Genomic DNA, 15135 nt, shown 5'->3' with positions numbered 1-15135 from the left:
AAGTGCAGACCCACCCGGCAGGACGTGGCTCCCAGGGGCTCCCTTTACAAAGCAGACAGAAGCCTCCCAAGCCCTTACCAAACATAAAATCGGGTGACGTAACCCGTGGATGCTTGTTCCTTGAGATGCCATCCTGTGAGATGGGATCGGCTCCCTTGGTGCTGACCTCTGTGCTTGTGGACATGGGTGTGCTCTTGGGGCCTTCGTGACACCGATGGTGGGTGGTGGTGTATATCCTGGTGGTGGGGTGGGACCTGCCCATGGCAGGACCTCTGCTCCTGCTGTGCCACTGCGAGAGGACATTGCTTCCAAAGAGACATTTCCCAGGGTGATGAGGGGGTGCGGGTGGAGATTTCCCAGGGGGAAACTCGCTCTGCCGATAGAGCAGCGTCTTCTCCATGTCCAGCATGTTCAGCTCTGCGGTACCAAGTCCCTGGGGAGTGTCTGGGACAGGCAGATTCTCTACCCGGAACCCAGTGAACAAGCCTCTTGCTTGGTCCCTGCCCAGACGGAGCTGCCAGGGAGTTTCCCGGCCCTTGTGAAATCAGCACCATGGCCGTGACAGTGCGAGGGGAAAGCAGGCGAAAATCATCTTCGTAGCCACTGTGGTCTTCACCGGCTGCTGCGCTGGGGAGACCATTGAGAGGAGGATGGTGCCGCTCTCGGCAGAGGGCTGCTGTGCAGGGATTTCCCTTTCCTTTCTGTGTCCCACGTTCTCCCCTCTTTTTCCCTGGGGTATGGGGTCAGGTGAATGCCATCAGCTCCCAACAAACCTGGCTTCTCAAAGGTAGAGCCATGACCAGAGAAGCCAAAACCTTGAGTACCAGCTACGCAGCCAGGCATTCAGTGCTCAGTTTGTCTGCTCCTTCCCGAACCCCTTCCTCCTCCTGGCGGGATAGAGGAGAACACCGCCTGTGCTCCTGATCCTTTTAGCATTGCTCCGAGGGACACGCGGCCTCTTTTGCTGCTTCTAAGTTGCCTCGTCACAGTATTGTTTGACCCTACTTTGCGTAGCAGGACTGGATGATATCCTGTACCATTCAGCAGGCTTGGCAGCCTCTCAGTGGCGTCAGGAATGTGAGCTGCTGGTGGGCAGCAAACTTCTCTAGACAAATGGTCTGGATGGCAAACAGGTGCTTCAGTGCCCCTCAGTAAGGAATCTCCAGTTGCTAATAGCTTACGCGCTTTCCTGGTGGCACTGGTTCTAATGCGGGCGGGTGGGTGGCTCACCTTTGCCTGCTTGACTTTTCCGGGATCCTGTCCCTTACTCACGTGCTCTGAATTCTCCAATCCCAGACTATCATGCCTGCTTCCTAGCCCCTGGAACACCTCTGTGAAACCCTCCCCGTATCTGGCATCATTGATAAGTAACTGTAGCAAGACCAACTCAGGGTCGTTTAGATCAAGAAGGAAGCAGGGGGATGGTGACGCCGCAGATTTATAGCTGCTTTGCAAAATAGTACTACGCGTGTGTTAAGTAGCGATTGGTCAAATCCTGTTGTACCTGGTCGCCCAGGAAAGGTATAAGAACCTCGTGTAAAACCTCGTTCGGGGTGCCCCAATTTGAATGGGACACCTCATGCGCACGAATAAAGAATTGGTGCTGCACGGGGTTTTCCCTTTCCTTCCTGTGTCCCGCCTACTCCCCTCTTTTCCCTGGGGTATGAGGTGGTCGTGTGCCATCAGCTGTGAGCCGCGCAAACACAGCTCTGTGCATGAAGACCTCTTTCATTGTCCATAGAACAGCAGCCTCGTGAGCCTATCTTGCAGCTCATCGAACTCACGCAGTGCCTCAGCGTGGGCTTCAGGATCCTGTGCCAGGTGCTGGAAGAGGTTGAGTGGCTCGGCCGTTTGGAAGGCTGGGGCAAGGTGATCTCCTCGGGCACGGTCTCATTGCCAAAGAAGAAGTGATCAAGGCGTTTCTCCTCCAGGCAGCAGCACAGGTACCGCATGATATCCTGCAGCCGCGGCAGGAAATCCCTCCTGCGCCAGCCTGACAGGGGTATGGAGGTCAGGAGGTGCATCACAACTGTCTTCAAAGTATAGGTGGAAAAGCCTGTGCCCACCAGGATGCGGGCGCAGATCTGCAGGCATTTGAGGTGGCAGCTGTCATGCGGGGCGTGCCTGGTGATATGCCTGAAGAACTACTGCCACAGCGTAGCTCTCTGGCCGCATTGTTCTTGGGGTGAAGATGGCCTCCGTAGTCTGGCTTCTCCAGAAGATGTCCAAGTCGCATTTCTGCACCCCAATCTTCACCTCAATGAAGAGGCTATACTTGCTTCCTTTTGTCACCTGGAGTTTGGAGGAGTGGCTGGACGGCAGCACTGTTATATGGCATTTGGACAACAGAGTCAAAACCACCCATGCTGCTTCAGATGCATGAGCAGGCAATAGTTGATGTCTGACCTGGCCACTGTATGTGGTCCTTCCCTGAGGCTCATGTTAAAGCTGTGATTAGAAATGTTCCCAGTCTGGTATGGCCCTCAGTTTATTATCTGTTATTGTTTTTTTATGTAGGCAGCGATGAAGTTGCAATAAGAAGACCAAGGGTGATCAAAAGAGACTTCAGAGCCTTGGGACGAATGGTTAAGGGATCAGGAGCACAAGCAGGGTTTTACTTTGTGCTTAAGTAGTGTTTTCCTCTGTGCCTTCAGTTGCAGGGAATGAGGAGGGAAGAAACAAGAAGACCCAGCTGATCAATACCTGGCTCTGTGACTGGTGTCACCAGCAGAATTTTGGGGTTTTTGATCACAGGTCAGTCTCCATGACACTTGGCCAGCTAGCGACAGATGGGGTTCACCTTTCTCAAAGCGGGAAATGGTTGAGAGCCTCTCTGTAAAGATTCAGAGAAAAGCTAATAAAGCAGATGTTCTTGCAGGACTCTACTGTAGATCACCCAGCCAGGATGACAGCACCGATGTATTACTCTCTAAGGAATCAGGGGAAATTTCTAGATCAGTCACCCTAGATTGTCCTTATGGGCGACTTCAATGTCCCAGCTGCGAACTGGGACTGTCATAGAGCAGACACGAACAGGCCCAGGAAATTCCTGAAGGCCACGTTGATGATAACGTTTTGATATGGGTACTAAGGGAGCCGACTAGGAAAGACGCCCTCCTAGATTTGTTGTTTGTGAACAGAGAGGGACTCGTGGGCAAAGTGGTGATTGGTGGCATTCTTGGTCACAGTGACCACGAAATAGCTGAGTTTCCAGTTGTTGGCAACAGGAGGAAAACTGCCAGCAAAACTTCGAGCCTGGCTGTGGGGACAGCAGACTTCAGGCTGCTCAAGGAACTAGTTAGTAAGGTCCCCTGGGCCTCTTCATTAGAGGGTATTGGGGTCCATTAGTGCTGGTCACTTTTTAAGAGCCATCTCTTAAGAGTGCCGGACCAGGCAATTACAAAGTGTTGGAAGTCAAGCAAGCAGTGCAGAAGGCTGTTTTTGCTGAGCAGGGATCTTCTTCTAGAACATAGGTGCAGAAGGAAAAGTGTATAGCCACTGGAAGGAAGGGCAGGCAACACGGGAGGACTACAGAGATGCTGTTCGCCACTGTAGGGAGAAATTCATGCGGCCAAAGCTTGATTAGAGTTCAGGCTGTCTAGCACTGTGAAGGACAACAAAAATGGCTTTTTTAAATATGTTAACAGCAAAAGGAGGATCAGAGATAACATTGGTCCCTTACTTGATGAGGTTGGTCACGTCACAAATAGGGATGTAGACAAAGCAGAGAAGTTTAACGCCTTCTTGGCTTCTGTCTTTAACACCAATGATGGGCCCTGGGACCCCCGGAGCCTTGTGTTGGAAGATCGTGACTGGGGGGATGATGAGCTCCCAGCTGACTCTGAACTTGTTTGAGACTTGCTGCTCCAGCTGAATGCGAAAAAATCTATGCAGCCTGACGGGATTCATACCAGGGTACTGAAAGAGCTGGCCAATGTTATCGCAGGACCTTTCTCGATTATTTTTCAGCAGTCTGGGGAGTCTGGAGAGGTTGCAGTTGACTGGAAGCTGGTAAATGTTGTCCCAATTTTCAAGAATGGAAAGAAGGAAGACCCTGGTAATTACAGGCCTGTCAGTCTCACTTCAGTGCCTGGTAAAATTACGGAGAAGGTTATTCTGGGAGTTACTGAAAAACACTTGAGAGACAATGCAGTCATTGGTCATAGCCAACATGGGTTCACGAGGGGAAAGTTCTGCTTAACTGACTTAATTTCCTTTTATGACAAGGTCACCCATTTAATTGACCAAGGGAAGCCAGTAAATGTGGGGTTTTTTGGATTTTAGCAAAGCTTTTGGTACTGTCTCTCCCAGTATCCTTCCGGACAAAATGTCCAGCACACAGCTAGACAAGTCCATAATATGTTGGGTGAGCAACTGGCTGATGGGTTGGGCTCAAAGAGTTATGGTAAATGGGGTTACATGAGGCTGGTGACCAGTCACCAGTGGGGTCCCACAGGGCTTGATTTTAGGGCCAGCGCTCTTTAATGTTTTTATAAATGATCTGGGTGCAGCAATCGAATGTACATTAATTAAGTTTGCTGATGATACTGAACTAGGAGGAGCTGTGGACTCCCTCAAGGGTAGAGAGGCCTTACAGAGAGATCTGGATAGACTAGAGAGCTGGGCAATCACCAGCCGTATGAAATGTAACAAGAGCAAGTGCGCGATTCTCCACCGGGAATGGGGTAATCAAATCGGGGGATGAGAGGCTGGAGAGCAGCGCTGCAGAATGAGATCTGGGGGTTTGGGTTGAATGCAAATTTAATAGGAGTCAACAGCGTGCCCTGGCAGCCCAAAGGGCCAACTGGGTCCTGGGCTGCATCGAGCACAGCATAGCTAGCTGGTTGAGGGAGGAGATTGTCCCACTCGACACTGCACTGGTGCAGCCCCACCTCGAGTACTGTGTGCAGTTTTGGGCACCTCAATGTAAGAAGGACATCAGACTATTAGAGTGTGTCTAGGTGTCTAGAGGAGGGCGACCAAGATGGTGAAAGGCCTCGAGGGTAAGGCTTAGGAGGAGCAGCTGAGGTCGCTTGGCTTGATCAGCTTGGAGAAGAGAAGGCTGAGGGGTGACCTCATCGCAGTCTACAACTTCCCCAAGGCGGGCAGCAGAGAGGCAGGTGCTGATCTCCTCTCTCTGGTGACCAGCGACAGGACACGAGGAAATAGAATAATGCTGTGTCAGGGGAAATTCAGACTGGGCCTTAGGAAAAGGTTCTTCCCTAAGAGGGTGGTTGGTCACTGGAACAGGCTCCCCAGGGAAGCGGTCATGGCACTAAGCCTGTCAGAGTTCAAGGAGCCTCTGGATGATGCTCTTAGTCATATGATATAGTTTTAGATAGTCCTGCAAGGAGCAGGGACTCAGACTCAATGATGCTTATGGGTCCCATCCAACTTGAGATATTCTATGATTCTATGATTCTATGATAACAAACTGAGGGACATAAAAGGCTAGGAAATTTCATGGTAACCTGAGCCGCAGGGAGGCAGGCGGCTTCCTAAAAAGGTAGGTCTGCTCAGCAGACCAGAGGAGTAGTGAATGAATTCTTTATTTTGCTTGGCCTGGGCATGTAGCTCTTGCTTTACGTACTAAACTGTCCTCTCTCAACCCACACGTTTTCCCACTTTTATGCTTCAGAGTCTCTCCTCCATCCCACTGGGGGAAAGGGACTGAGTAGCTGTGTGATGCCAAGCTGCCTACTGGCATTAACCCACAACACCTGGGAAGCCAAAGCCCAGGGAATCATTGAAACCAGAGCCCACTGCATCAGCTCTTCTGCAAAATGCTCGCTGACTCTGCCGCAGCTGAGCTGTCAGCACCCTATGCCCGCGTTCGCCATCAAAGTGATGCACAGAGACTCATGGATGCAGCGTTTCTTCAAACAAGTGATTTATTGCCATCTTTGTCCACGGCCAGTCTCCCGGAGGGAACGGACTCTCTCGAAGAGGGAGGGCAGTCACCGTCCAGGTGGTAACGGAGTCTCTGTTGCAAGGCTCCTTGCAATGGCCCCTTCAGCTGCATCGGGTCCCACTCCCCAGAGTGTGCTTCTGCTGTGGAGGAAAGATGCGGCAGCAATTCCCACTGCCGCATGAGCAGCGTGTTCTCTGTGTCCAGCCTGCTCAGTTCTGCAGCACGAGCTCCCCGGGGAGTGTCCTCAGGCCTGGCCCTGTGCTTGGAGAACTGCTCGTCTGGCACAGCACAGCTCTCTGGCCACGTCCTGCTGCTGGTAACACTGGCCTCTACCTACTCGATGCTCAGGAAGGTGTCTGAGCCATCTTGCTGCACCCCAAACATCACCTCAATCAGGAGGGTAATATCGTCCGTGTTTGTCAGCCGGAGCTTGCCTGAGCGCCTGGAAGGTAGCACTGTTAGACGGCAGTGTTGCGACAGAGGCAAAGCCACCCAGGCTGCTTTTACCAATATCTGGAACCAGAGGGTGGTTTTCTCCATGTCTAGGTAGGGGCCGGTGCAGAGGGTGTCTAGGAGGCTGGCGCCCTGATTCCTCCTCAGCTCCTCCTCGGGGTGGTGGAGGAAGCACAGCATGTCCTCCACCAGCTGCTCCCTCGTGCAGGTGCACTCGAGCTCCACGCGGAGACTGGCATGCCTCGCTGGCATCTCCTCCATGGTGCCCAGTTCCAGGTGGAAGGTGTGCCCACGGGGGGGCTTCAGGGGCACAAGCAGGCAGAAGACAGCATCATGCTTATGAGGACTCCAACTTTCTAAGGCACTGCCCACCCCAATGGCTGGCTTCAGTTGCGGCATGAAAGTATTCCTGGAAAGCTTTCGGCAGATGCGGAGAAGTTCATCCACCAGCTCCTCCACCATCACGAACGATTCTGGCAGGTCCAGGAGGCGACTGGACAAAACTCTGCCCACATGCAGTGCAACACTGGGTTTTACTGCCTGCTCCTTATTATGTGCCTTCTTTCTGGAGCTGCCCTCCTTGCGGCTGCTGGCTGGCTGACGGCTCCCTTTCCTGAGCCACCAGCAGAGCCCAAAGAGCAGGACCAGGACTCCAGCAACGGCCCAGAATTGCCACTGCTGCAAGGCAGCAAAGAGCAGGGCTCCCCAGGCAAAGGCGCTCTGCTCCTGGCTCCTCTGCTCCAGCTCCTGCAGCAGCCGAGTCATCTCCTGGCTCAGCTGCTCCGCACACTGCTGCATGCACTCGCGCGTGGCCTCATCCAGCTCATCCCTGACCATCTGCGGGTACTGGAGGAGGCTTTGCACAATGAGTGCGAGGAATATTGCGACAGCCATGGCCTGCAGGAGGAGGGAGAGAAGGGGTTCAGTGGGGCTGGGAGGGAGGGAGCTGCTGGTGGTGGGGGGGCAGAGATGAGAGCCGCAGGGATCTGGGGACATGTAGGAGAGGGGGCGAGGCATCGTGGGAGGCAGGAAGGCCTGCTGTCAGCCCCGGCGGCGGCAGCAGCACAGTGCCCTGCCCAAGGCGCTCCCACGAGTGTCTGGGCCCTCGAGGCAGGGTGAGAACCCACCCCCCTGGGGCTCCGCGTTCCTGCCCACGCCCTCCTCCAGCTCAGCCTCCCCCCGCGTGCGCACTCACCGCTGGCCCAGGCCGGACTGGGGCAGCGCTGCCTGCTGGCGCCCCTTATAACCACCCCCATTGTGACTCGTGCCCTGTGCTGTCACAGGCGCCAGAGCGCATCACAGGCACGCCCGCCAGCCAGCCCCAGCCTTTGGCCCTACCCCGGCTCAGCGACTCACAGCTGCCCCAGGCAGCCGACGCCCCGACACCCACAAAGTGCAGACCCACCCGGCAGGACGTGGCTCCCAGGGGCTCCCTTTACAAAGCAGACAGAAGCCTCCCAAGCCCTTACCAAACATAAAATCGGGTGACGTAACCCATGGATGCTTGTTCCTTGAGATGCCATCCTGTGAGATGGGATCGGCTCCCTTGGTGCTGACCTCTGTGCTTGTGGACATGGGTGTGCTCTTGGTGCCTTCGTGACACCGATGGTGGGTGGTGGTGTATATCCTGGTGGTGGGGTGGGACCTGCCCACGGCAGGACCTCTGCTCCTGCTGTGCCACTGCGAGAGGACAGGGACCCTCAGATTGATAAGGGATCAAGTACGGTCCGATGAGCAGTCCACGAAAAGAGGGGGTGGAAGCCGGCCGGAACAGGTGAGCGCTACCCTAGGACTCGGGAAAATTTAGCGCGCTAAGAAAACAAAGGGAATCTTGCTCTGATCAAGCGAGCGGCCGGGAGGAGAATGGGGTCTTCTTTGTCAAAGGAAGAGGCGGCAGTGCTCAAGTTTCTCCTACATATACTCTCTACGAGAGGACTGAGTTATGATCTGTGTATGGGATCACCCGGCTAAACCTGTTTCAGAGCACCAAGGCAAGATGCAGGGAGTTGTGATTGGACTCAGCTTTGTCTCACCTTGACAAATCCTTATCTATGCAGAGGGGACCTGGGGGGAGCTGTGGAAACGGCTCAGCCCGGGGTTGTCTGAACACTGCCGGAACCCGAAACCCAAAACCCAAATGGAGCCTGAATGATCCCTTAACAAACAAAATGCCCTGAGTACCATTCCACCACTATTCAGTAACTGTGTGCTAGACATCACTAAATTACCACATAGACTAAGGAGCCGAGCCATCAAGGCACCAGAGATAAACATTCATGCATAAGCCTGCCCCCACCCATCAAATCAGGGAATAAAAAAACCCGTAAGGTTTGGGCAGAAAAATGGGGAGAGTCGCTTTTCCAAGGGTACAGCTGGCCTGTAGGAGATTCTTTCCCCCTTGTCCAGGACGCTGTACAAAGTAACTTCCCAGGGATTAAGAGGCCTTACCTGAGAGAGGGGGTAAGTGATTAAGAAACATACGTATGGTATTTGGCATGCTTTAAGACTGTGATTAGTGCACTCTTTTTTTTGTAAGGTATTAATATCTAGCACGCTTGTGAATTGTGTATTTAATTGCAATAGTGCATTCCTCCATTGTATCCATAAAAGAACCTGCAATAGTGGCGTATTGGACCTGTGAGTGAAGTTCAAATAAATTGTTAATTTGAACCTGACAGTGAAGTCTTTCTCTCCGTCACAACCTGTCTACCTCGAAGGCGCTGTTAATTTGGGCGCGCAATAAAAGACTTATCCCCACGATTGAGGCTGCCTATGCTCAGGACACTTGGTCTCATTTATCGATGCAGCAACAGCAAGCTTTGCAAAAGATAACCAAGAAATTAGTCAGTGGGGCATCACAACGATTCATTACAGAACTACCTATGCACTTACTTATTGTTAATTCCAGTAAAAGTAGGAACCATGTTTTAGGTCTCTTAATCCAGCAATCACCAAAAAGTGTTGTAATATTAGAATGGCTTTTCTTGTCATATCAGCCTAAGACAACAGTGTCTACTAGAATAGAACTGCTTGCAAATATCATCATAAAGGGAAGGCGTCGCAGTATTGATTTAACAGGGCAGGATCCAGAACGAATTTATATTCCTGTTAAGCAATCCTATTTAGATTGGCTTTTGTCCTCTTCTGATATTTTACAATATGCTTTTGCAGAATATACTGGTCAGATTACTAATGCTTACCCACCCACAAGACTTTTACCGTTGTTACAGGACCAAGCGTTTGAAGAATCTCCGCAATTATGAGAAACGCCTGTCCCAGGGCTTACCATTTTTACCGATGCAGGAAAAAAGTCAAAACGAGCCGCTATTACTTGGTGTGTTCAGGGACAATGGCATTCCCAATTGCTTACGGGTTGTCCGCAAGATTCGTTGCAAACATTAGAGCTAAAGGCCGTGGTTTGGGCTTTTCAGAATTGGGCAACTCAACCTCTTAACATTGTTTCTGATTCTTTGTATGCGGTGGGTACTGTTAAACGGATTGAACGATCTATGGTACGTGAGGTGAAAAACCCGATATTATACCAGTTGTTGTTACAGATGTTGCATTTGTTAAATCAGCGAACCAATCCTCATTTTATTACGCATATTCACAGCCATCAGTTTGACTCTGGTCTGGCCATTGGCAATAACAGAGCAGATGACTTAGTTGCCGCCGCTTGGGAAAATCGCCAAACTAACCTGTTTGCGCAAGCCCGGAGTTCCCATGAATTTTTTCACCAATCGGCTAAAGTTTTAGTGAGACAATTTAATCTTTCTATTTCTGATGCCCGTGGCATTGTGCAATCATGTCCGGACTGCCAAATTACAGGTCTGGGATTGGGTTTAGGAGTCAATCCTCGTGGATTGCATGCTTTACAATTGTGGCAGATGGACGTCACTCATATTCCTGAATTTGGGCGTCAAAAATATGTTCATGTAAGCATTGACACATATTCTCTGGCTATGTGGGCAACGGCGCAGACAGGTGAAACGGCGAGACATGTGGTTAGACATATGTGTGCATCCATCGCTGTGTTAGGTGTACCTAATGAAATTAAAACCGATAACGGGCCTGCTTCTGTTTCGCATCGCTTCGCACATTTTTGTACCCAGTGGGGCATCCGTAGGTCTACGGGTATTCCACATTCCCTGACGGGACAGGCCATAGTAGAACGTGCTCATGCTAGGCTGAAATCGCTTTTGCAAAAACAAAAAGGGGGAGACTCATCCCTGTGTCCAGCTGAACAGCTTGCAAAAGTGCTGTGTGTGTTAATTTTTTTACACTTAACGGGCGATCGCAAGTCCCCCCCAATAGTGATACATCATTTATCGCTGAAATCTGGCCTGCAGCCCTCGACACCTGTGCGGGTACAGTTCAAGGACCCAATTTCTGGGGAATGGAAAGGTCCTGCTGAAGTTAAAATGACTGGGAGAGGTTATGCTTGGATCTTAACAGATCAGGGTCCACGGTGGGTCCCAGCACGGTGGATTAGACCATGGAAAGAACCTCCTCCTTCGATTGACCCCGTCCAGTTGAATGACAACTGAATACGTGCACTGTGCCACCTGCGGACGACAAGAATTTCGTTGTCGAGGATTAGCGGGACATTGGTGTCATGACTGTTTAGAAGGACAATACCAAATCGGTTCGCAATGCTTCTCGCATCATGGTAGCAACACGTCACGAGCCTGAGGCCAACTCTGACAGACTGCTCCAACAGACTCAGTTATGGTATACGCGGATCTGGCAGCAAATGAATTCCGGGAACTCATCCACATAAGACTGGCCTTTTTAGAATTCTGATGAATATGTATGATTTTTCTATATATGAACTGAGGTGCTTTGCTAACCCGTTGGAGCACTCATGGTGGACAAATCCCCAGTGCTGCCCAGCGCTGTATTAAAGAATGCCTGCTTAATAACAAACTAGTTGTTATTAAGTTATTCATCTTGGAAAACCGTCCTGATCGCGGGCTTGGTACCGACTTTGTTGTTTCAGTTTTAGATGGGACAATCTCTGTCCGGCTGCAGGAACCTCTGAATCGGCGACTCCCTAGGCCAGCCCCAGAGATTTCTCTGGAGGGACTCACCGATTCAGTGGATCCTTGCGGGGGCAGACAAGGACCTCTGGTAAGAATAAGGCATTCTTTTTTGTTAGAGACCAGTCATTTGAAGCTGCTCATAAGTCACGGTTTGTGAGAACCCCGCCGGGTGGCATACAATTGCATATATGATTTGTATTAATCACTTGGTTACTACGTTGCATGATTTGTATTGATCATTTGGTTAGTACTGTCATTTGGTTGTGAATGAATGGGAACAAACTAAATCAAAGTGTGCTGATTTGTTTAAATATAATAGGGATAGACGAAGGAACAGATAAATATGGAGCGGTGGTTGTTATTTATGGGCTTGTTAGCGTTACCTGGTGGAAGCCTTACTGCTTTCTCCGGTAATTCGTTTGTCACCTCACTTCAAAAGGTAAATATCACTGGGTTGAAGGAATGTTGGGTTTGTGGTACGGCTGATCAATATCAGAACCCCGTAACTGGTATTCCGATAACGAATTGGAGTGCATACAATACCTATGAACTACTCAACACTAGTGGTCAATGTAGAAATTTATCTAGCCCCTTACAGGATCATCCCTAGTCATTACAGCTACTCAATAAGTCTGTTGTTTTTATCAATTATACTTATGATAACAAGGCAGTAACCTGGAATGAAATGTCCTCACCCTATTATGGGAATTTTAATACCTCGAAGGGGAATTGGACGAGAGTGCGGTTGAAATACGGTCCATTTAATGCACTTAGACAAGGTCCACAAAACAACACGTTGGGTATAGATCTCCAACAGTGGACCGACTTTCTCTATGCTCTCACTGGGCAGAATAAAAGCCTCGTGATCACGGTCACCTGTGACCTACAACCAGGCCTATGGTGGCTGTGTGGTGATTTGATAGCCAGAAAGCAGTTGCCTGGCAACTGGACTGGGCACTATACTCTTGGAATGTTAATACCAAACCTCCAAGTTTTTAATCATTCTGACATGCATGGTATCGTGCGTGGTGTTTGGACGCGGTCACGATGTCGGAGAAGCCGAGAGAATCCCTTGAGCATTTACAATACCTGTTTTCACAGCTTTGTTAGGGCAATCTTTCCTACATTGGGTATTCAACAGTTAGAGCAAGCCCTGGTAAATATTTCCACAGAAATGGAGCTCATTGCCAATGCTACAGCCGCAGCCATCACTGCGTTGCAGATGGAAGTTCCATCCTTGAAAGAGGTTGTATGGCAGAATCGCCGAGCCCTTGACCTCCTCACCGCCCAGGTGGGAGGAGTCTGTACCCTTATAAACGAGTCTTGTTGTGCTTATGTAGATCAGTCAGGGGTAATTTTATCCAATGTACAACAAATATGGGATCACACAAAAATCTTACATGCTGTCACCCAGGACAACGTTTCATGGTTAGAATCATTGTTTAAATCGTAGGGCATTACAGGATGGTTAGCAACCCTGGTTAAAACTGGGCTGTTTATATTGCTTGTCATTTTTGTAGCATTGCTTGTGTTGCCTTGTTTATTTCAATGTTTTCAAAAGGCATTAGAAGGAATGGTGCGAAGAGTATGGTTCAACCAAGTGCCAGTTCTCTCCGATGAGCCTTGGAGTGTTCAAAAAAAAGAAGGGGGAATTGTGGGAGATTTTCTGGTAAGAAATGGACATCCTGTGAACACTCCAAGCACTGAAAATCTGTACTTAACTTGTATATAGGCCTCTGTACTCAAAGGTTATGAGCGAACAATGATTTGGACTGAAAGGTTACCTTCGGGCAGCACGAATGCTGTGTAATCTAAAAGCAGAACAAGAAAAGGGAGGAAAGCATGATAAAGACAGAACTTCAGCCAGGATATAGGCGGGAGCCACGTTCGTGTGAACAGCTAGCTTTAACCAATGGTGGAATGCTTAGAGTCGCGTGCTTGCTTGCTGAAAACCAATCATAAGGCTGACGGCGCGTGTAATGCGGTAACAGAAGGTATATTAACTGAGCTATCTGCGCAATAAAGTGGCATCAAACTGATCATATTGGTCGTCGTGTTGTTGTCCGTGACTTCCGCGTCAACAGCTAGTACCTCTGCAAACAGCTTTTCCCATATCGCAAATGGTTTTAAACGCAACCTTTTCATGATCACTATGGCCCAGACAGTCACCAACCATCACTTCACCCACGAGACCATCTCTATGTACAAACAGCAGGTCTAGGAGGGCACCTTTCCTACTCGGCTCCCTTAGTACCCTTAGTAATCAAAACGTTATCTTCAGCGTGGCCTTCAGGAATTTCCTGGGCCTGTTCGTGTCTGTCCCATGACAGTCCCAATTTGCAGCTGGGAAGTTGAAGTCTCCCGTAAGGACAACATAGGGCGACTGATCCAGAGATTTCCCTTGATTCCTTAGAGAGTAATACATCGGTGCCGTCATCCTGGCTGGGTGATCCATAGTAGAGTCCTGCAAGAACATCTGCTTTATTAGCTTTTCCCCTAATCTTTACGCAAAGGCTCTCGACCATGTCGTCCCCAACTGCAAGCGCTGTACAGCCCAACCCCTCCTTTACATACAGCACTACCCCACCGCCTCGCCTGCCCTGCCCTGCCTCTCTCTCCTGAAGAGCCTGTAACAGTCCATCAGAGCACTCCAGTCACAGGACTCTTGCCAACAAGTCTCACTGAGGCCAATGATGTCGTAGCTCTGGGACTGAGCCAAGACCTCTAGTCCCTCCTGTCTATCCCTCACACCGTGTGCATTAGTGTACAAACATTTCAAAAGCGCTCCAGTGTACTCACCACATCGTGGAGTAGAGGGAAAGCTCTCACTAGCACACCGTCCCTCAAACATTGTCATGCCGTCCCTTAGCTTATCACTAGTAAGCCTGATTTTTTCCCTTCCCCCCTTCAAAGCTAGTTTAAAACTCTTTCAATCAGCCCCGCTAACTGGTGAGCAAAAATACTTTTCCCCCATGGAGAACGGTGAATCTCGTCAGGCCCCAGCAGGCCTGGAGTCAGGTAGACCATCCCGTGATGGAAAAACCCCAAATTCTGCTAGTGACGCTAGCCCCAGAGCCAGGTATTGATAAGCTGTGTCCGCCTGCTTGTTTCGATGTCATTCCCTACGACTGTGAGGACAGAGGAGAACACTACCTGTGCTCCTGATCCCTTTACCAATCTCCCCGAGGCCCTGAAGTCTCTTTTGACCGCCCTTGGGCTTCTCATCGCGACTTTGTTGGTACCCACATGAAAAAGCAAGAGTGGCTAATAATCTGAGGGCCGTACTAGGTTAGGAAGTTTCCTGGTAACGCCTTCACCCTGAGCCGCAGGGAGGCAGAACGCTTCCCGAAAAGGCAGGTGTGCTCAGCAGAGCAGGGGAGTAGTGAATGAATTCTTTAATTTGCTTGGCCTGGGCATGTAGCTCTTGCATTACCTACTAAGCTGTCCTCTCTCAACCCACACGTTTTCCCACTTTTATGCTTCAGAGTCTCTCCTCCATCCCACTGGGGGAAAGGGATTGAGCAGCAGCGTGATGCCAAGCTGCCTACTGGCATTAACCCACAACACCTGGGAAGCCAAAGCCCAGGAAATCATTGAAACCAGAGCCCACTGCATCAGCTCTTCTGCAAAATGCTCGCTGACTCTGCCGCAGCTGAGCTGTCAGCACCCTATGCCCGCGTTCGCCATCAAAGTGATGCACAGAGACTCATGGATGCAGCGTTTCTTCAA

The 15135-nt window shown here is 50.4% G+C and overlaps 1 pseudogene; it reads right to left on the bottom strand.

The window, feature by feature from the left end:
• Positions 1-1728: 1728 nt before the first annotated feature.
• LOC132317304 (inositol 1,4,5-trisphosphate receptor-interacting protein-like 1) lies at positions 1729-7258 on the bottom strand (annotated as a pseudogene).
• Between the last annotated feature and the right edge of the window lie 7877 nt (positions 7259-15135).

Source organism: Gavia stellata, chromosome 7 (assembly GCF_030936135.1).
Source record: "Gavia stellata isolate bGavSte3 chromosome 7, bGavSte3.hap2, whole genome shotgun sequence".
Taxonomy (NCBI): Eukaryota; Metazoa; Chordata; class Aves; order Gaviiformes; family Gaviidae; genus Gavia; species Gavia stellata.
The sequence above is the reverse complement of the archived record's forward strand: the minus strand, read 5'-3'. Positions and strand labels throughout refer to the sequence as shown.